General features: G+C 43.1%; 1 pseudogene; it reads left to right on the plus strand.

Annotated features, from left to right (window-relative positions):
• The first annotated feature begins 9,097 nt into the window (after nucleotides 1-9,097).
• Nucleotides 9,098-10,262, plus strand: LOC127310489 (senescence-specific cysteine protease SAG39-like; annotated as a pseudogene).
• Nucleotides 10,263-21,635: the final 11,373 nt, after the last annotated feature.

Genomic DNA, 21,635 nt, shown 5'->3' on the forward strand with positions numbered 1-21,635 from the left:
ATTGATCTTGTTATTAGTACTGGTATCACTTTGGGAGCATTGAATAAATCTATTTGGTTTTGGCAAACTTAGCATTGGTCAATAGCAACAACACTTTGAGGTTTAAGTAGAAAAGAGAAATACATGTAGTTGTTTCATTGTCTTCCTTTCTTGTTAGCTCATAGCTTATTATTCTGAAGTTAAATTTGTTTGTGCTTACAGGAAAGATGCATGATTGTTTCTATCACATGTATACTTGTTTGTTTCCCTCGACTCTTATGCTTGCTAATTAACCTTGCTAGCCAAAGACCTGTACTGAGAGGGAATACTTCTCGTGCATCCAAACCTTAACCCAAACCTATGCCATTTGTGTCCACCATAACTACCTACTACATGGTATTTCCTGCCATTCCAAGTAAATACTTCGTGTGCTACCTTTAAACAATTCAAAATTTACTATCTCTTATTTGTGTCAATGTTTTATAGCTCATGAGGAAGTATGTGGTGTTTTATCTTTCAATCTTGTTGGGCAACTTTCACCAATGGACTAGTGGCTTCATCCGCTTATCCAATAATTTTGCAAAAAGAGCTGGCAATGGGATTCCCAGTCCCAAATTAATTAACCTAAATAGACACTCCTCCATGGTATGTGATTGATGGACGGCACCCGAAGGATTCGGTTAGCCATGGCTTGTGTAAGCAAAGGTTGGGGGGAGTGCCATCATAATAAAACTAAAATAAAAAGGCACTCCTTCATGGTATGAGATTGTTGGCAGGCACCCGAGGATTCGGTTAGCCATGGTTTGTGAAAGAAAGGTTGGAAGGAGTGCCACACAAAAATAAAATGGGAGCTGCTCTTTGAAGGTTTGTCTGGCAAGGGGGTTAGAGTACCCGCTACCAGTCGTTGACAACAACAAACACCTCTCAAAATGTTATTTTCATTCTCTTTATATGATTTCAAAACTGAAAAAGCTCTAGCACATGATTTAATCCTTGCTTCCCTCTGCGAAGGGCCTATCTTTTACTTTATGTTGAGTCAGTAAACCTATTTCCCTCCATCTTAAGCAAGCATTTGAGTTGTTGTGATCGAACTACTATATTGTGATTTACCTCATCATGTCTACTCTTCCTTGTTTAGTACAAGTTTTATCTGAATGAATATAGCTTTGAAAGTTATCAATGATCATGAGGAGATTATTATGATTGAATATGCAAGTTGTGCCACGTAAACTTTAACATAAGAGCGCTGCTCGATAGATAAGTATAACCTGTTAACTGTTCTTTGACCAAGAACGAAGTTTGCCATCACCAACTAAGATTTCTTATGCACCTTTATTTGTGATTACCTTATACTTGTTTCAAGTTGAATTATATGAGGAAGTTGTTTACTAGAATGTCTTGTGTGAATGAATATGATGCTTCTTGTCCGTATTTTATTTATCGACTCTTCACTCCATAAACATGTGGTCCTGTTTACCGAGTTCAGTTTCGCTTGGGGACAAGCGAAGTCTAAGCTTGGGGGGAGTTGATATGTCCAATTTGCATCACTATTTTATATCATAATTTGCTGTTATTCATTGATATATTTCATATTTGGAGATGATACTTATGTTATTTCATCTATTTTGCATGATTCATGATTATTGGAGGATCGCACACCGGAGCCAGGATTCTGCTGGAAAAGCGCCGTCGGAATGCAATATTTCGGAAGATCAACAGTTGACGGAAATTATATGAAAAATCCTATTTTTCCAGAAGACGAAGGGAGCCAGAAGGGGGAGCCGAGGGGACCCGAGGTGGGCCCACCTCATAGGCCGGCGCGGCCCAAGGCCTGGTCGCGCCGCCCTGTGAGGAGGGGGCCCACAGCCCCCTCTCGCCTCCTTTTCTTCGCGAACGTCTTCGTCCTGAAAACCTAAGCTCCAGGGGATAGGTCGCGAAGAGTCACAGCCGCCTCTGCGAGGCGGAGAACACCAGAGAGAAAAGAGCTCTCCGGCAGGCTGAGAGCCGCCGGGGAAATTCCCTCCCGGAGGGGGAAATCGACGCCATCGTCACAGCCATCGAGTTGGACATCATCTCCATCACCATCATCATCATCTCCATCATCATCACCGCCGTCTCCACCGCTGCACATCGTCACCGCTGTAACAATTTGGGTTTGATCTTGATTGTTTGATACGGGAAACTCTCCCGGTGTTGATTTCTACTTGTTATTGATGCTATTGAGTGAAACCGTTGAACCAAGGTTTATGTTCAGATTGTTATTCATCATCATATCACCTCTGATCATGTTCCATATGATGTCTCGTGAGTAGTTCGTTTAGTTCTTGAGGACATGGGTGAAGTCTAAATGTTAGTAGTGAAGTATGGTTGAGTAATATTCAATGTTATGATATTTAAGTTGTGGTGTTATTCTTCTAGTGGTGTCGTGTGAACGTCGACTACACGACACTTCACCTTTATGGGCCTAGGGGAATGCATCTTATACTCGTTTGCCAATTGCGGGGTTGCCGGAGTGACAGAAACCTAAACCTCCGTTGGTATATCGATGCAGGAGGGATAGCTGGATCTCAGAGTTTAAGGCAGTGGTTAGATTTATCTTAATTACTTTCTTGTAGTTGCAGATGCTTGCAAGGGGTATAATCACAAGTATGTATTAGTCCTAGGAAGGGCGGTACATTAGCACAGGTTCACCCACACAACACTTATCAAAACAATGAAGATTAATTAGCCGTATGTAGCGAAAGCACTAGACTAAAATCCCGTGTGTCCTCAGGAACGTTTGGTCATTATAAGTAAACAAACCGGCTTGTTCTTTGTGCTAAAAAGGATTGGGCCACTCGCTGCAATTGTTACTCTCGCACTTTACTTACTCGTACTTTATTCATCTGCTACATCAAAACCCCTTGAATACTTGTCTGTGAGCATTTACAGTGAATCCTCCATCGAAACTGCTTGTCAACACCTTCTGCTCCTCGTTGGGATCGACATTCTTACTTATCGAAGATACTAGGATACACCCCCTATACTTGTGGGTCATCACCCATCTCGGGGGATTCAGGAGATCGCCTCCGGCACCCTGCCGGAGAGGGGAATCATCTCCTGGAGGACTCTTCACCGCCATGGTCGCCTCCGGAGTGATGAGTGAGTAGTTCACCCTTGGACTATGGGTCCATAGCAGTAGCTAGATGGTCGTCTTCTCCTAATTGTGCTATCATTGTTGGATCTTGTGAGCTGCCTAACATGATCAAGATCATCTATCTGTAATGCTACATGTTGTGCTTGTTGGGATCCGATGAATAGAGAATGCTATGTTATGTTGATTATCAATCTATTATCTATGTGTTGTTTATGATCTTGCATGCTCTCCGTTACTAGTAGAGGCTCTGGCCAAGTTTTTGCTTGTAACTCCAAGAGGGAGTATTTATGCTCGATAGTGGGTTCATGTCTCCATTAAATGCTGGGAGTGACAGAAACCTCTAAGGTTGTGGATGTGCTGTTGCCACTAGGGATAAAACATCAATGCTATGTCTAAGGATGTATTTGTTGATTACATTACGCACCATACTTAATGCAATTGTCTATTGTTTGCAACTTAATACTGGAGGGGGTTCGGATGATAACCTGAACGTGGACTTTTTAGGAATAGATGCATGCTGGATAGCGGTCTATGTACTTTGTCGTAATGCCCAATTAAATCTCACAATACTCATCATAACATGTATGTGCATGGTCATGCCCTCTTTATTTGTCAATTGCCCAACTGTAATTTGTTCACACAACATGCTTATTCTTATCGGAGAGACACCTCTAGTGAACTGTGGACCCCGGTCCATTCTTAACATCGAATACAATCAACTGCAATACTCGTTCTACTGTTTTCTGCAAACAATCATCATCCACACTATACATCTAATCCTTTGTTACAGCAAGCCGGTGAGATTGACAACCTCACTGTTACGTTGGGACAAAGTACTTTGGTTGTGTTGTGCAGGTTCCACGTTGGCGCCGGAATCCCTGGTGTTGCACCGCACTACACTCCGCCGCCATCAACCTTCAGCGTCCTTCTTGGCTCCTACTGGTTCGATAAACCTTGGTTTCTTACTGAGGGAAAACTTGCCGCTGTACGCATCACACCTTCCTCTTGGGGTTCCCAACGGTCGCGTGCTGTACGCGTATCAAGCGTGGCCATGTCCGTGAGTCTCTTGAGATGACAATGCAGCGTTTTCTCAACGGTTTGAAGTATGACATCAAAGGCATTGTTCGTCACTACAGCTATACCAATATGAATCAATTGTTACATCATGCAAGAGAAGTTGAATCACAGTTGGCTGACGAAGCAAAGATCAAAGGTGGAGCTACAGGAGCTGGGCGTTTCACACCCCGCGCGGCCCCATCTATGGCGCCGGCGCCTTCGACGCGCTCCGCCCCTCCGCCTAGTAAGTCGGTCTCCAATGTGTCTAACACAAAGAAGTCCGAATCTGCTGCAAGTACGAGTGGCTCTAATGTGTCTACTGCGCGTAACCGTGATATGGTTTGTCATACATGTGGTGGCAAGGGTCACTTCAAGAGAGATTGTCCTAACCGCAAAGTCATGATTATCAATGAGGACAATGACTATGAGACTGGAGATGATGTTGATCCTAATGCTCCAGAAGATGATGACTATGACAGTGATGGTGAAGATGCATATCCGTCTGAAGCTCGCACTATTGTTGTGTCACAGCGTGCTCTTAATGTGTTACCTAGTGCATCTACTCAGCGCTGCAATTTGTTCCAAACAAAGGCTTTAGTTGGTCCTGACAAGGCTTGCAAGGTCATTATTGATGGCGGGAGTTGCCGCAATTTAGCAAGTAAGGAGTTGTGTACCAAGCTGAAGTTGAAGTATCTACCGCACCCGCATCCATACTATATTCAGTGGTTGAGCGACAATGGTGAGATGAAGGTAAACCACATGGTGTGTGTTGAGTTTGCTATTGGACCATATAAGGATTGCATTGATTTTGATGTCGTTCCTATGACGGTGTGTCACCTTCTATTGGGTCGGCCTTGGCTCTATGACCGTTCTGTGCAACACAATGGCCGTGCCAATACATATCACTTGGAGTTCAAGGGCAAGAAAATCAATTTACAGCCTATGACACCACAGCAAATTGTCAATGAGTCTCGTCAGAAAGTTGAAGTCAATTTGGAGGATGCTTCTTTAGCTAGGCGAGAGAATTGTAATGTTGTGAGTGATATGACGAAAAGTGAGAGAGTGAATTCCTTAGTCTCATTAGCCACCAAAGAAGACATGAGAGAATTTAGTGAGGATCCTACAACCATGCCTCTTGTGCTCTTGTACAGGGGTACGGTTTTGGTTTCTAACGACATGACCCCTCTTACTCTTGGTGTTTCTAATGTTTTGCAGGAATTTGGCGACGTGTTTCTGGATGAGGTACCCACAGGACTTCCACCATTGCGAGGTATTGAGCATCAAATCGACTTGATTCCCGGAGCTTCGCTACCCAATCGGGCACCATATAGAACGAACCCCGAAGAGACGAAGGAGATACAGAAGCAAGTACAAGCGCTACTCGACAAAGGTTATATCCGCATAAGCCTTAGTCCTTGTGTTGTTCCTGTTATTCTTGTTCCTAAGAAAGATGGTACATGGCGTATGTGCGTAGATTGTAGAGCTATAAACAATATCACTATTCGATATCGTCACCCTATTCCTCGTTTAGAGGATATGCTAGATGAATTGAGTGGTGCTGCTGTGTTCTCTAAAATTGATTTGCGTAGTGGTTATCATCAAATTAGGATGAAAGAAGGGGATGAGTGGAAAACCGCCTTTAAAACAAAATTTGGTTTATATGAGTGGTTAGTAATGCCTTTTGGTTTGACTAATGCACCTAGCACTTTCATGAGACTGATGAACCATGTTTTGCGTGAATTTATTGGAAAATTTGTGGTTGTGTATTTTGATGACATATTAATTTACAGCCGCAATGAATCTGATCATATTATACATATTCGACATGTTTTGCAAGTGTTGCGTGATAGTAAACTTTATGGTAATCTTGAGAAGTGCACATTTTGCAAAGATAAGGTCATATTTCTGGGTTATGTTGTCTCTAAGCATGGAGTAGAAGTAGATGTGTCTAAAATTTAAGCTATTCAAAATTGGCCTACTCCCATGAATGTGAGTCAAGTTAGAAGTTTTCATGGTCTAGCTGGGTTTTATCGCCGTTTTGTGCCTAATTTTTCTACTATTGCTGCACCTTTGAATGACTTGACTAAAAAGGGTGTTGCATTTGAGTGGGGCGTTGCCCAAGATCATGCTTTTGATGAACTGAAACGATTGTTAACTTCTGCACCGTTGCTTGCACTTCCTGATTTCAATAAGCAATTTGAGATTGAATGTGATGCTAGTGGTATTGGAATTGGTGGTGTGTTGATGCAAGAGGGTCGCCCAATTGCATATTTTTCTGAGAAACTTTCTGGTGCTAAGTTGAACTATCCAATATATGATAAAGAATTGTATGCTTTGATTAGAGTTCTTGAGGTTTGGCAACATTATTTGTGGCCAAAGGAATTTATCATACATTCTGATCATGAAGCTTTGAAATATCTGAAAGCCCAATCTACTTTGCATAGGCGTCTTGCTAAGTGGGTTGAGTTCATTGAGTCTTTTCCGTACATTATTAAACATAAGAAGGGAAAAGATAACATTGTTGCTGATGCTCTATCTAGGAAGAATATGCTATTAACTCAACTAGATGTTAAAGTTCCTGGATTAGAGGTGCTATGTGATTTATATGCGACTGATCATGATTTTGCTGAACCATATCGCTTATGTGCTCTTGGTAAAGCATGGGAAAAATATTACATAAATGATGGGTTCTTGTTTCGAGCTAACAAACTGTGTGTTCCAGAATCGTCTGTGCGTTTGCTCTTATTGCAGGAATCACATGCTGGAGGTTTGATGGGTCACTTTGGGCGTGAGAAGACGCTACTCATGCTCGCTGATCATTTTTATTGGCCAAAGATGAGGCAGGATGTGGACAGGTATGTGAAGAGGTGCATTACTTGCAACAAGTCCAAGTCCAAGCTGAAGCCTCACGGTTTGTATACTCCATTACCGGCACCTACTACACCTTGGAAAGATATTAGTATGGATTTTGTTTTGGGTTTGCCGCGTACTAAAAGAGGCCATGATTCTATATTTGTGGTAGTGGACAGATTTTCTAAAATGTCACACTTTATTGCCTGCCACAAAAGCGACGATGCTTCGCATATTGCTAACCTGTTTTTCAGGGAGATTGTTCGACTACATGGAGTTCCGAAGACTATTGTTTCTGATCGTGATGTGAAGTTCATGAGCTACTTCTGGAAGACACTTTGGGGAAAGGTAGGGACAAAGCTACTGTTCAGTACTACTTGTCATCCCCAAACTGATGGACAAACTGAGGTGGTGAATCGAACCTTGTCACAACTATTGAGATCCATGATCAAAAAGAACCTGAAGGAGTGGGAAGAGTGTTTGCCGCATGTCGAGTTTGCTTACAACAGGGCGGTACATTCTACCACGGAGTTATGTCCTTTTGAGGTGGTGTATGGTTTTAAACCCATTACCCCACTTGACTTGTTGCCTTTGCCCATACATGAGAGAGTTAATATGGAGGCATCCAAGAGGGCAGATTTTGTGCGAAAAATCCATGTGAAGACTAAAGAGTTGATAGAGAAGAAAGGCAAGAGCAATGCTGCAAGGATGAATAAGAAGCGCAAAGAGATGTTGTTCAAGCCTGGTGATATGGTCTGGGTACATTTTCGCAAGGATAGGTTCCCGAAGCTGCGGAAGTCTAAGTTGAAGCCGCGTGGTGCTGGTCCTTACAAAGTGCTTGCCAAGATCAATGATAATGCATACTCGATAGATCTTCCAGTTGATGAGTTTGGTGTCAGTAATTCTTTCAATGTTGCTGATTTGACACCATATGACGGAGAAGACCTTGGAGCGTCGGGGCCGACGCCTTTTGAAGGGGGGGGGGGGGGAGATGATGAGGACATCCCTACTACACCATTACCTCCGTCACTGATAAATGAAGATGAACCTGCTGTGAAGCTTAAATCCAATGAAGTTCGGATTAGACCAATTACAAGGGCTCGTGCGAAGCTACTTAAACAACAAGTGAACTTGTTTCTAAATGGTACTTTGATTGATGAGAACTTTATACTGCCTCAGTCCTATTACTTATGTATCATCAGGTATCAAGAGGAGACGAGCATCGCACGAGGAGGAGAGGAGAAGCTGGACATGAAGACGAACGTCAAGATGGACGTGAAGCTGGACATGGAGCTGGACATGAAGATATCTCATGGACGCGCGAGGGAGGAGCGGGAGACATGCGCGAGAGGAGAAGAAGACGTCCAGGCCGGTCCAGCACCCGGTTAGACCGGCCGCCAGACCGGCCAGCCCGGTCCCTGGCCCGGTTGACCGGGCGCCAACCGGATGCGTTGCCTCGTACCGGATCAAAACCGGAAAACCTCGCAACTTTCCGGTTGCCGCCCGGTTGACCGGACGCCAGACCGGCCGACCCGGTCCCTGGCCCGGTTGACCGGATTCCAGACCGGATTCGTCCGAGTCTGTCTCGACCAGATCTATTCTGGTTCGGTTATTCTTGTATCTTTTCGACCAGGAGTCGTTCCGGACGCCTATATAAGTGCCCAGGACGCCCCCCTAGCTGCTTTAGACCACGTTTAAGATAAACCCTAGTTCTTAGTTGTTTGCTCTAGCAAAACTATTGAATTCCTACACTATATTGCTTGATATTGTGTAGATCCTGAAAAAGTCTTGTGTGATCTGCTGTTTTATTGGGAATTAGACGGTTGCAACTTACCGCTTCGTGGTCGGCGGCTACGTGCGCAAGTGTGTGGAGTTGCGAATATCTTGCAGGGTTGAGAGCTGTTGCATTGACGACAGGGACCAATCGAGAGATCTCGTTGCGTCATACAAGTTATCTTCCACTTCATCGTCGTGTATCTCCACTGCCATCACCCCGTGATCATCATCATCATCACCGTTGCTTACTGAGAAGATCGGGCCACCCCTTATCATAGGTCCATTGTGGCAAGGCACGAGGAGTGGATGGCCAAGTACGGGCGTGTGTACAACGATGATGCTGAGAAAGCAATGCGGCTCGAGGTGTTCAACGCCAACGTCGCCTTCATCGAGTCTGTGAACTCTGGCACTGACAAGTTCTGGCTCGAGGCTAACCAGTTCGCGGATATCACCGAAGATGAATTCAAGGCTAAATACACAGGGTATAAGGCACCGGTGGGTGGCAACAAATGAAAAGACTACAGGGTTTAAGCATGGGAATGTCAGCCTCGACTCTCTCCCCACGTCTGTGGACTGGAGAACCAAAGGTGCAGTCACTCCCATCAAAGACCAAGGCCAATGTGGTAAGTTCATATTCACACGATTACGTGACACAATATTTCGTAAAGTTGATCTTAGAAATAGTCTGCGCATCACTGAAATTACTGAAGTTTCCATAGTTTCAGCTATTTTTTCAGATGTCCTGAATAGTTCTTAGTTTGTCAAAATGACAAAATTTCTGCTGGAGTTCAGCTAACAACAATATTTTGGGGCATTCTTGGTCTGTATCGTCAGTCACTAACTACCAACATGCCTGTAACTGGAATATTTCAGGTTGTTGTTGGGCCTTCTCCACGGTGGGCTCCGTGGAAGGCATCGTGAAGCTGAGCACTGGGAAACTGATCTCCCTGTCGGAGCAGGAGCTCGTGGACTGTGACGTGGACGGCATGGACCAGGGCTGCGAGGGTGGGCTCATGGACAATGCCTTCGAGTTCATCATCGACAATGGTGGCCTCACCACCGAGGGAAACTACCCCTACACCGGCACTGATGGCAGCTGCAACTCCAACAAGGAGTCCAAATCTGCCGCATCCATCACAGGTTATGAGGACGTGCCGGCTAACGACGAAGCGTCATGGCAGAAGGCGGTGGCGGCGCAGCCTGTGTCCATTGCACCGGCGGAGGGGACAACCTCTTCCGGTTCTACAAGGACGGCATACACTCAGGCGATTGCGGGACTGAGCTCGACCACGACATTGTGGTGGTCGGATACGGCGTGGCGGCAGACGGGACAAAGTACTGGGTGATGAAGAACTCCTGGGGCACATCTTGGGGCGAGAAAGGGTTCATCAGGATGGAGAGGGACATTGCTGACGAGCAAGGCCTGTGCGGACTCGCCATGCAGCCTTCCTACCCGACAGCGTAGCTTTGCTTCACATCATACATATATACTTCCCACGTTTGACATCTGTACACATATACCACCTGCATGATTGTGTAAACCAGTATGCGCTTATGCATATATGTTCATATACGGGGACAATAATAGTTGTTCTTTACTAATGGGGTCTGTGTCTGTCTCATTTGATTACAGTTTTCCTAAACCATAATTGCACTTTTTGAATCGACAGGAAGTTTTGATAATTCAAGTCAAGTCAACTGAGAATTAGACAAAAACTTTTCTTACGGTAGTTAGTCAGTAGCATACACAACACAAGACATATCTTTTACTCATTTTTTTTGCAAAACACGTACTTTTTTTTTGACAATCAATACCACATATATTCATAGTAACAAATAGTACATGGTAGAGATTTGTCCATGTGATGTTTTAGAGTTTGGTTCATCATCTTTCTTAGTCGTTATTTGGATCTTGTCCATGTGATGTTTTAGAGCTTGTGCTTATTCTCATGACAAGCTCTAGTTCATCGAAACCGGATTTTGCATAGATCACTTGTTGCGTTTTCGAGTTTGGTGATTTTCTCGGTTTCTCATATTGAGGTGTTGCACCTCTAAAATAATAGAAAATCACCCCCACTAGTTTCCATATTTCCACTTTTTGTTGGGTAGCTCTTGGTCGTCCTCTTTCCAACAAAATTGGTTTCACTCCATTCGGAGCTACCAATCTTGAGATATTGATTTTACAAGTTTGCTAGGCCGGATTTTCTGGGCGTTGCCAAATATCCGGCCCTTGATATTTGGCTAAGGACTCAAGTCCATTTGGCTCAGTATTCCTCTGGTCAGGGCCCGGATATTTGCCCGGATTTGCCCCAGGGCCGGATATTTCCACAATATCCCCCCCCAATCGGCGAAGGACTTGAAGCAAAGAAGCTCTGGACAGGGGCCGGACTTTTGGCCGGATATTTGCCAGGTTTTGTCCCTGAGGCCAGATTTTTCGGGGGGGGGGGGGGGATTATCCGGCCCCAACTTGGGCCGGATTATCCGGCCCTGGTTTTGCCCAACGGCTCGATTTTCTTGGGGGTATAAATACCTCCCTTCTTCCTCCTTGGGCCGTGGCTTCTCTAACTCTCTCTCTCCTCCATTGTTGAACTAGAGAAGCTTGCTCTATCTCTCAATCCCTCCATGATTCTTGCCCCCATTTGAGGGAAAAGAGAGAGGAGATCTAGATCTACATTTCTACCAATCAAATCCATCTCTTTGTGAGCGGAACTCTCTAGATCTTGATCTTGGTGTTCTTTGTGAATTCTTTTGTTCTTCCTCTCTTATTCCCCCAATAGCTTTTGTAGCTTTGTTGGAATTTGAGAGAGAAGGACTTGAACATCTTTGTGGTGTTCTTGCCATTGCATTTGGTGCATCGGTTTGAGTTCTCCACGGTGATTCGTGGTGGTGAAAACAAGAAGGTTGTTACTCTTGGGTTCTTGGAACCCTAGACGGATTCTAGGCCTTTGTGGCATCTTTGTGGTGTTCTTGGGGACTCCAATTAAGTTGTGGAGAATCTTCAAGGGCAAGGCCTTTGTGGCATCTTAGTGGTGTTCTTGGGGACTCCAATTAAGTTGTGGAGATTCTTCAAGGGCAAGGCCTTTGTGGCAATTTGTTGGGAGCCTCCAATTAAGTTATGGAGATAGCCCCAAGCTTTGTGCTGGTTCGGTAACCTCCCTAAGGTTACATAGTGGTTCGAGGACATCCCTCTTGGTGGGAATTCTCGAGGAGAATACGGTGGCCCTCGTGCTTTTGGAGTGACTTGTCCTCCACACCGCTCCAACGGAGAGTAGCACTCGCAAGAGTGTGAACTTCGGGATACATCGTCGTCTCCCGCGTGCCTCGGTTATTTCTATACCCGAGCTCCTTACTTATGCACTCTACTTTGTGATAGCCATCGTGCTTGAAGTTATATATCTTGCTATCACATAAGTTGCTTGTATTGCTTAGCATAAGTTGTTGGTGCACATAGGTGAACCATAGTATATAGGCTTTGGGCTTGACAAAGTAAACACTAGTTTTATTCCGCATTTGTTAATCCCATCTCGTAAAAGTTTTAAACCGCCTATTCACCCCCCTCTAGGCGACATCCGTGTCCTTTCATCCAGGATCCCATCCGAGACTCCGAACAAAACTTCGAACTCCATTCCATATTCAAGTTCTACTAATACGACATCAAACCTTAAGTGTGTCACCCTACGGTTCGCGAACTATGTAGACATGGTTGAGAACTCTCTCCGACAAATAACCAATAGCAGGATCTGGAGATCCATAATGGCTCCCACATATTCAACGATAACTTAGTGATCGAATGAACCATTCACATACGATACCGATTCCCTTTGTCACGCGATATTTTACTTGTCCGAGGTTTGATCATCGGTATCTCTCTATACCTTGTTCAACCTCGTCTCCTGACAAGTACTCTTTACTCGTACCGTGGTATGTGGTCTCTTATGAACTATTCATATGCTTGCAAGCTATTTAGACGACATTCCACCGAGAGGGCCCAGAGTATATCTATCCGTCATCGGGATGGACAAATCCCACTGTTGATCCATATGCCTCAACTCATACTTTCCGGATACTTAATCCCACCTTTATAACCACCCATTTACGCAGTGGTGTTTGATGTAATCAAAGTACCTTTCCGGTATAAGTGATTTACATGATCTCATGGTCATAAGGACTAGGTAACTATGTATCGAAAGCTTTATGGCAAATAACTTAATGACGTGATCTTATGCTACGCTTAATTGAGTGTGTCCATTACATCATTCATATAATGACATAACCTTGTTATTAATAACATCCAATGTTCATGCTCATGAAACGATGATCATCTATTAATCAACAAGCTAGTTAAGAGGCTTACTAGGGACTCATTGTTGTTTACATAACACACATGTATCAATGTTTCGGTTAATACAATTATAGCATGGTATATAAACATTTATCATAAACACAAAGATATATAATAACCACTTTTATTATTGCCTCTTGGGCATATCTCCAACACCTACTACATGGTATTTCTCTGCCATTCCAAAGTAAATTACTTGAGTGCTACCTTTAAAATTCCATTCTTTGTCTTTGCAATATATAGCTCGTGGGAAAATAGCCTTAAAAACTATTGTGGTATTGAATATGCAACTTATGTATCTTATTTCTTATAAGTTGCTTGTTGAGCGGTAACCATGTTTCTGGGGACGCCATCAACTATTACACCTTTGTTGAATATCATGTGAGTTGCTATGCATGTTCGTCTTGTCTGAAGTAAGGGTGATTTATCATGATCCAAAGGTTTGAGTATGCATATTGTTAGAGAAGAACATTGGGCCGCTAACTAAAGCCATGAATCATGGTGGAAGTTTCAGTTTGGACAATCAATCCTCAATCTCTTATGAGAATATTATCTGTTGTTGAATGCTTATGCATTAAAGAGGAGTCCATTATCTGTTTTCTATGTTGTCCCGGTATGGATGTCTAAGTTGAGAACAATCAAAAGCGAGAAATCCAATGCGAACCTTCTCCTTAGACCTTTGTACAGGCGGCACAGAGGTACCCCTTTGTGACACTTGGTTGAAACATATGTTATGCAATGATAATCCATGTAAATCCAAACTAATTAGGACAAGGTGCGAGCACTATTGGTAATCTATGCATGAGGCTTGCAACTTATAGGATGTCTTATGCATAACACATATGCTTTATTACTACCGTTGACAAAATTATTTCTATGTTTTCAAAATAAAAGCTCTAGCACAAAAATAGTAATCCATGCTTCCCTCTGCGAAGGGCCATTCTTCTACTTTATGTTGAGTCAGTTTACCTACTTCTTTCTATCTTAGAAGCAAACACTTGTGTCAACTGTGTGCATTGATTCCTACATACTTGCTTATTTGCATTCATCATATTACTTTGTGTTGACAATTATCCATGAGATATACATGTTGAAGTTGAAAGCAACCGCTGAAACTTATATCTTCCTTTGTGTTGCTTCAAAGCTTTCTACTATGAATTTATTGCTTTATGAGTTAACTCTTATGCAAGACTTATTGATGCTTGTCTTGAAAGTGCTATTCATGAAAAGTCTTTGTTATATGATTCAGTTGTTTACTCATTGTCTTTACCATTGCTTCGAATCGCTGCATTCATCTCGTATGCTTTATAATAGTATTGATCAAGATTATGATAGCATGACACTTCAGAAATTATCTTTGTTATCGTTTACCTACTCGAGGGCGAGTAGGAACTAAGCTTGGGGATGCTTGATACGTCTCAAATGTATCTATAATTTCTTATGTTCCATGCTACTTTTATGATGATACTCACATGTTTTATACACACTTTATGTCATTATTATGCATTTTCCGGCACTAACCTATTGACGAGATGCCGAAGAGCCAGTTGCTGTTTTCTGCTGTTTTTTGTTTCAGAAATCCTACAAAGGAAATATTCTCGGAATTGGACGAAATCAACGCCCAGGGTCTTATTTTTCCACGGAGCTTCCAGAAGACCGAAGGAGATACGAAGTGGGGCCACGAGGTGGCGACACACCAAGGCGGCGCGGCCAAGGAGGGGCCCACGCCGCCCTAGTGTGTGGGCCCCTCGTGACTCCTCCAATCCTACCCTTCCGCCTACTTAAAGCCTCCATCGCAAAAAACCCTGTACCGAGAGCCACGATACAAAAAACCTTCCAGAGACACAACCGCTGCCAATCCCATCTCGGGGGATTCAGGAGATCGCCTCCGGCACCCTGCCGGAGAGGGGAATCATCTCCCGGAGGACTCTTCATCACCATGATCGCCTCCGGATTGATGTGTGAGTAGTTCATCCTTGGACTATGGGTCCATAGCAGTAGCTAGATGGTTGTCTTCTCCTCATTGTGCTATCATGTTAGATCTTGTGAGCTGCCTATCATGATCAAGATCATCTATTTGTAATGCTACATGTTGTGTTTGTTGGGATCCGATGAATATGGAATACTATGTCAAGTTGATTATCAACCTATCATATATGTATTGTTTATGTTCTTGCATGCTCTCCGTTGCTAGTAGAGGCTCTGGCCAAGTTGATACTTGTAACTCCAAGAGGGAGTATTTATGCTCGATAGTGGGTTCATGCCTCCATTGAATCTGGGACAGTGACAGAAAGTTCTAAGGTTGTGAATGTGCTGTTGCCACTAGGGATAAAACATCGATGCTTTGTCTAAGGATATTTGTGTTGATTACATTACGCACCATACTTAATGCAATTGTCTGTTGTTTGCAACTTAATACTGGAAGGGGTGCGGATGCTAACCCGAAGGTGGACTTTTTAGGCATAGATGCATGCTGGATAGCGGTCTATGTACTTTGTCGTAATGCCCTGATTAAATCTCATAGTAGTCATCATGATATGTATGTGCATTGTTATGCCCTCTCTATTTGTCAATTGCCCAACTGTAATTTGTTCACCCAACATGCTATTTCTTATTGGAGAGACACCACTAGTGAACTGTGGACCCCGGTCCATTCTTTTACATCTGAAATACAATCTACTGCAATACTTGTTCTTACTGTTCTTCGCAAACATCATCTTTCACACTATACATTTAATCTTTTGTTTACAGCAAGCCGGTGAGATTGACAACCTCACTGTTACGTTTGGGCAAAGTACTTTGATAGTGTTGTGCAGGTTCCACGTTGGCGCCGGAATCCCTGGTGTTGCGCCGCACTACACTCCGTCACCAACGACCTTCACATGTTCCTTGACTCCTACTGGTTCGATAAACCTTGGTTTCTTACTGAGGGAAACTTGCTATTGTACGCATCACACCTTCCACTTGGGGTTCCCAACGGGCGTGTGCTTACGCGTCATCAATGACTAAGTGGGGCCAGGAGGGGCCCTCACCACAGGGTGGCGCGCCCCCTTCCCTAGCCGCGCCGGCACATGGGGGCAGCCCTGGGGTGCCCCACTGGTCAGCCCCAGGCACTCCCAGGTTGCATTTCGAAAAATAAGACCAACGGTATAATTTTTGTAAATTTTTGAAAATTTTGAAAAATGCACATTTCTGGGTGTTAAAGTTACTATTTCAGGACATAAAAAGATTTTCAAACCTCTAAACAACTAAAGCATCTTGCAAAATAAGTAGTACTACAGCAAGTAAAACAAGTGGAGAAAGAAAGAAATGTTGTTTAGCTCCTCTATGCATATAAAATGTACTTGTTAACAAGGTTGATCAAGTCTTGCCTCCAAATAGTTTTTACATGACATAAGAAGAAATAAACCTCAAATCAATCATGTTACCTTATATTGTATTTTATATGGATCCAATCATAATATTTTGATATCCTTGTTTAGGCTCATATATAGGACAATAACTAACTCCCACTTTGATAGTTCTTAAATTAGAAATTGTATTAACTCCATTTACTTCATCAATCCTCTTGGGGAAATAAACAGTATGTTCCTTGTCATCAACATTGAAAGTAACTTTTCATTTATTGCAATCAATAACAGCCCCTGCAGTGTTAAGAAAAGGTCTTCCAAGAATAATAGACATATTATCATCTTCAGGCATTTCCAACACAACAAAATCAGTTAATATTAAGCAATTATTAGTAATTTGAACATGAACATCCTCACATATACCAACAGGAATAGCAGTGGATTTATCAGCCATTTGCAAAGATATATCAGTCGGTATCAACTTATCTAAATAAAGTCTCTTGTAAAGAGAAAAAGGCATAACACTAACTCCTGCTCCCAAATCACATAGAGCAGTTCTAACATAATTATTCTTGATGGAACAAGGGATAGTCGGTATACCTGGGTCTCCCAGCTTCTTTGGAACCTTGCCATTCAAAGAGTAATTAGCAAGCATAGTGGAAATCTCCTCATTAGGAATTTTCCTTTTGTTGGAGACAATATCTTTCATATACTTTGAATAAGGAGGCAATTTAATAGCATTACTCAAAGGGATTTGCAGGAACAAAGGTTTCATCCAATCACAAAATTTATTATAGTATTCTTCTTCCTTTGATTTTAGTTTCTTAGCAGGAAAAGGCATTTGCTTTTGAACCCAAGGTTCTCTTTCATTACCATGTTTCTTAGCAATAAAATCTTCTTTAGTATAGTTTTATTTTTAGCATGCTTTTCAGGTTCATCTTCAACCTCTTCTTTATCAGAAGCATCATTCTTATCATTATCTTTATCATGTTCATTACCACTTTCAGTTTCAGCATCAGAAATAGAAATACTAATAGGATCATTAACAGGCTCAGAGGATTCTACAACATTTTTATGCTTCTTCTTCTTTTTCTTAGAAGGAGCACTAATTTCTTTAGTTTGTTGAGAATCTTGTTCAACTCTTTTGGGATGCCCCTCAGGATATAGAGGATCCTGAGTAGAAACACCACCTCTAGTTGTTACTTCATAGGCATGTTTTTCTTTAGAAGTATTTTTTAACAAGTCATTTTGCACTTTAGTGAGTTGATCAATTTGAGTTTGAACCATATGAAAATGTTTAACAAGCATCTTAACATCATTGGAGGTTCTCTCCACAATATCATGCAAATTACTAATAGCTTGAGAATTTTCCATTAAATGATTCTCTACTCTCATATTAAAATTATCTTGCTTAACAACATAATTATCAAACTCATCTAAGCATTGAGCAGGAGGTTTTGAGTAAGGAATATCTTCTTTACCAAAGCATTGAAGAGAATGTACCTCAATCAAGGATGAAGGGGGAGTTATCTTACATAAATCTTCTATGGGGGGTAAATTCTTCACATCTTCAAATTTAATACCTTTCTCCTTAAGAGATTTCTTGGCTTCCCTCATATCTTCATCATTTAATTTAATCACACCCCTCTTCTTCAATATTGGTGTTGGGGTTGGTTCAGGTGTAGTCCAATGATCATGATTTCGGCTTATTCTAGCCATTAATTCTTCAGCTTCGTCTGGAGTTCTTTTCCTGAAAACACTACCAGCACAACTATCCAAGTATGCCCTAGACTCAATGGTTACTCCACTATAAAATATATCAAGTAAGTCATGCTTCTCCAAATCATGTCCAGGTCGAGCTCTAATAAGAGAGCAAAACCTTTCCAATGCTTCAGGCAATTTCTCTCCATCTTCCTGGTAAAAACTATAAATTTTCTGCAAAGCAATATGTTGAGCACTAGCAGGAAAATATTTTCGAAAGAAAACATCAAGCAAACCACTTGGACTATCAATAGAATCAGGAGACAAACTATTATACCAAGTTTTAGCATCATCCTTTAATGAGAAAGGAAAATTTTTAGCAACAAAATAAGTACACTTCTTGATATCATCAGAAAACAAGCTACTCAAAGTAGAAGCTCATTCATGTGTTCTACAGCGCTTTCTTTTTCAGTACCACAAAAAGGTGTTTTCTCAACAATAGATATATGAGATAAATCAAGAAAAAAAATCATAATCCTTATCCTTAATGTTTATAGGAGATGTGGCAAATTTAGGATCAGGAGACAGTTTATATCTAACAGTATGTTGTGCAAGAAGCTTTTTAATATTACTTGTACCAGTAGTAGCATTACATTTATCAATAAAATCATCATCAAGTTCCACATAATCTTCATCAAGATCATCACTAGAGTATTCAACAGACTCAGGTGAATTAACAGGTGTAACAATATTTTCATTAGGAATTTCAGTATTTTCAATTTGTCTAGACCTAGCAATTGTAGCATCTAGAAAAGAACCTAACGAACCACTATCATCAAGCACAGTGGAAGCATCATTAAAATTATAAGAGAAATTTTCAGATTCAACAGAAGTACCAGCATGTGAAGCTTGTGGTGGTGAAACAAGTTGACTTATCACAGATGGTGAATCAAGAGCAGCAGAGTTACTCAGAGTTGTACCTTTTCTTGTAGTGGATGGTAATATGGCGACTTTAGTATCGCGAGGTTTACCCATGATGGAGGATTTGCAGCGAACAATATCAATCCCAGTGAACTTGCAAATAAAGCTATGCTCCCCGGCAACGGCGCCAGAAAATAGTCTTGATGACCCACAAGTATAGGAGATCGCAACAGTCTTCGAGGGAAGTAAAACCCAATTTATTGATTCGATACAAGGGGAGCCAAAGAATATTTGTAAGCCTTAACAGCGGAGTTGTCAATTCAGCTGCACCTGGAAACAGACTTGCTCGCAAGAGTTTATCAGTAGCAACAGTTTTATAGCGATGGCAATGATGAAATATGAGCAGCAGTGTAATAAAGACAACAGTAGTGATTATAGTAAACAGCAGGATTAAAATACTGTAGGCACAGGGATGGATGAACGGGCGCTGCATGGATAAGAGAACTCATGTAACAATCAAGGCAGGGCATTTGCAGATAGTAATAAAACAGTATCCAAGTACTAAACAACCATATGCATGTGTTCCGTATATAGTCGTACGTGCTCGCAATGAGAAACTTGCACAACATCTTTTGTCCTACCAGCCGGTGGCAGCCGGGCCTCTAGGGAATCTACTGGTAATTAAGGTACTCCTTTTAATAGAGCACCGGAGCAAAGCATTAACACTCCGTGAACACATGTGATCCTCATATCACCGCCTTCCCCTCCGGTTGTCCCAATTTCTGTCACTTTGGGGCATCGGGTTCTGGACAGCAATATGTGTATACAACTTGCAGGTAAGATCATAAAGCAATGAATATCATCATGAATTGATAACATGTTCAGATCTGAAATCATGGCCCTCGGGCCCTAGTGACAAGCATTAAGCATAACAGGTTGCAACAATATCATAAAAGTTCCATCTACGGATACTAGGCACTATGCCCTAACAATCTTATGCTATTACATGAACAATCTCATCCAATCCCTACCATCCCCTTCAGCCTACAGCGGGGGAATTACTCACACATGGATGGGGGAAACATGGATGGTTGATGGAGAGGCGTCGGTGGTGATGATGGCGATGATCTCCTCCAATTTCCCGTCCCGGGGGAGTGCCAGAACGGAGTTTCTGTCCCGAGACGGAGTTTCGCGATGGCGGCGGAGTTCTGGATGTCTTCTGCAAATTGGTCGAACCCCCTCGTGTTTTTAGGTCAGAGGGCTTAAGTAGTCGAAAGGGGAGCGTCGGAGGCTGGCCGAGGCGCCGCCACCATAGGCCGGCGCGGCCCAGAGGCCCACCGCGCCGCCTGGTGGTGTGGGCTCCTCGTGGCCTCCCTCCGTCTCGTCTTCTGGCTCCGTCAATATTCTGTGAAAATAGGCCCATTGCAATTATTCCCGGGGATTTTCCTGAAAGTTGAGTTTCTGCACAAAAATAGGACACCAGGGCAATTCTGCTGAAAACAGCGTTAGTCCGTGTTAGTTGTATACAAAATACACAAATTAGAGGCAAAACAATAGCAAAAGTGTTCGGGAAAGTAGATACGTTTTGGACGTATCATCCACTAAATTTTAGTTTCTTAACGGCGCGGTATTCTAATTGTAGCGATATGTTCTCCTCTTCCTCTTGGCCGAACTTGTCATCCGATGAATCGTATGATGAACTCTACAAACATACATATGAAATTATTTAACTACAACTAACTATAGTAGCTAATCGGCGAACAAAATCATGGAGGTCGGCCGCGGAGGTGCGTACCTTGCGAGCAAATCAGTGAGCATCATGGTCGCGCCATGTCCTTAGCAAGCTCTAAGACGAAGACGACGACATGGCGACGACGGCGCGGAGGAGAAGGCGACGACGATGCGGAGGAGGAGGAAGGGGAGAAGCGCCGGCTTCTGCCCATCGTTGGTGGCGACGCGGTCGGTACAGCGCGGCGGAGCAGCCGCTATTGCCGGGAGGAGGCGTGGGCGAGGCGAATCAACGACGCGACGGCGAGCAGCAGCGGGGCCGGCGGCGGAATTGACCGGAGGCGGCTCGATTTCGCGGTGGCGGGGTGATGGGGGAAATGAAGGGCGCGGGGGGGGGGGGGGGGGGGGGGTTTTTACAATCGTTGAGTATTCGCACGTGCGCAGACCGTTGCGGCGCGCTGTAGCCGACGCGTCACATTTGGCGCTCAAGATTGTGCAAACCGCCGCACGCCCTAAAAATTTTACAGCGCCGCGGCGTTTGCCGCGACTGCTGGAGGAGCGCTTTCGCCTCCGCGCTCTGTAAATCGGCGGTTAATATACCGCGCGGTCTATATAGCGCGTTTGTTTGGAGACGCTCATAGAAAGATTAAGAGTACTAAGCAAAAGGAAGAAATGAGTGACTGAGTCATGGGCCCGTGGGCGGAGAAATCGGTTTTGTTTTCTGGCCCACCAAACCACGAAACCCTAGGGCCACCTCACAAGACGAGGCCAGTCCCATATAGACAACTAGCGCCGC

This window comes from Lolium perenne, chromosome 6, assembly GCF_019359855.2.
Source record: "Lolium perenne isolate Kyuss_39 chromosome 6, Kyuss_2.0, whole genome shotgun sequence".
Classification (NCBI taxonomy): Eukaryota; Viridiplantae; Streptophyta; class Magnoliopsida; order Poales; family Poaceae; genus Lolium; species Lolium perenne.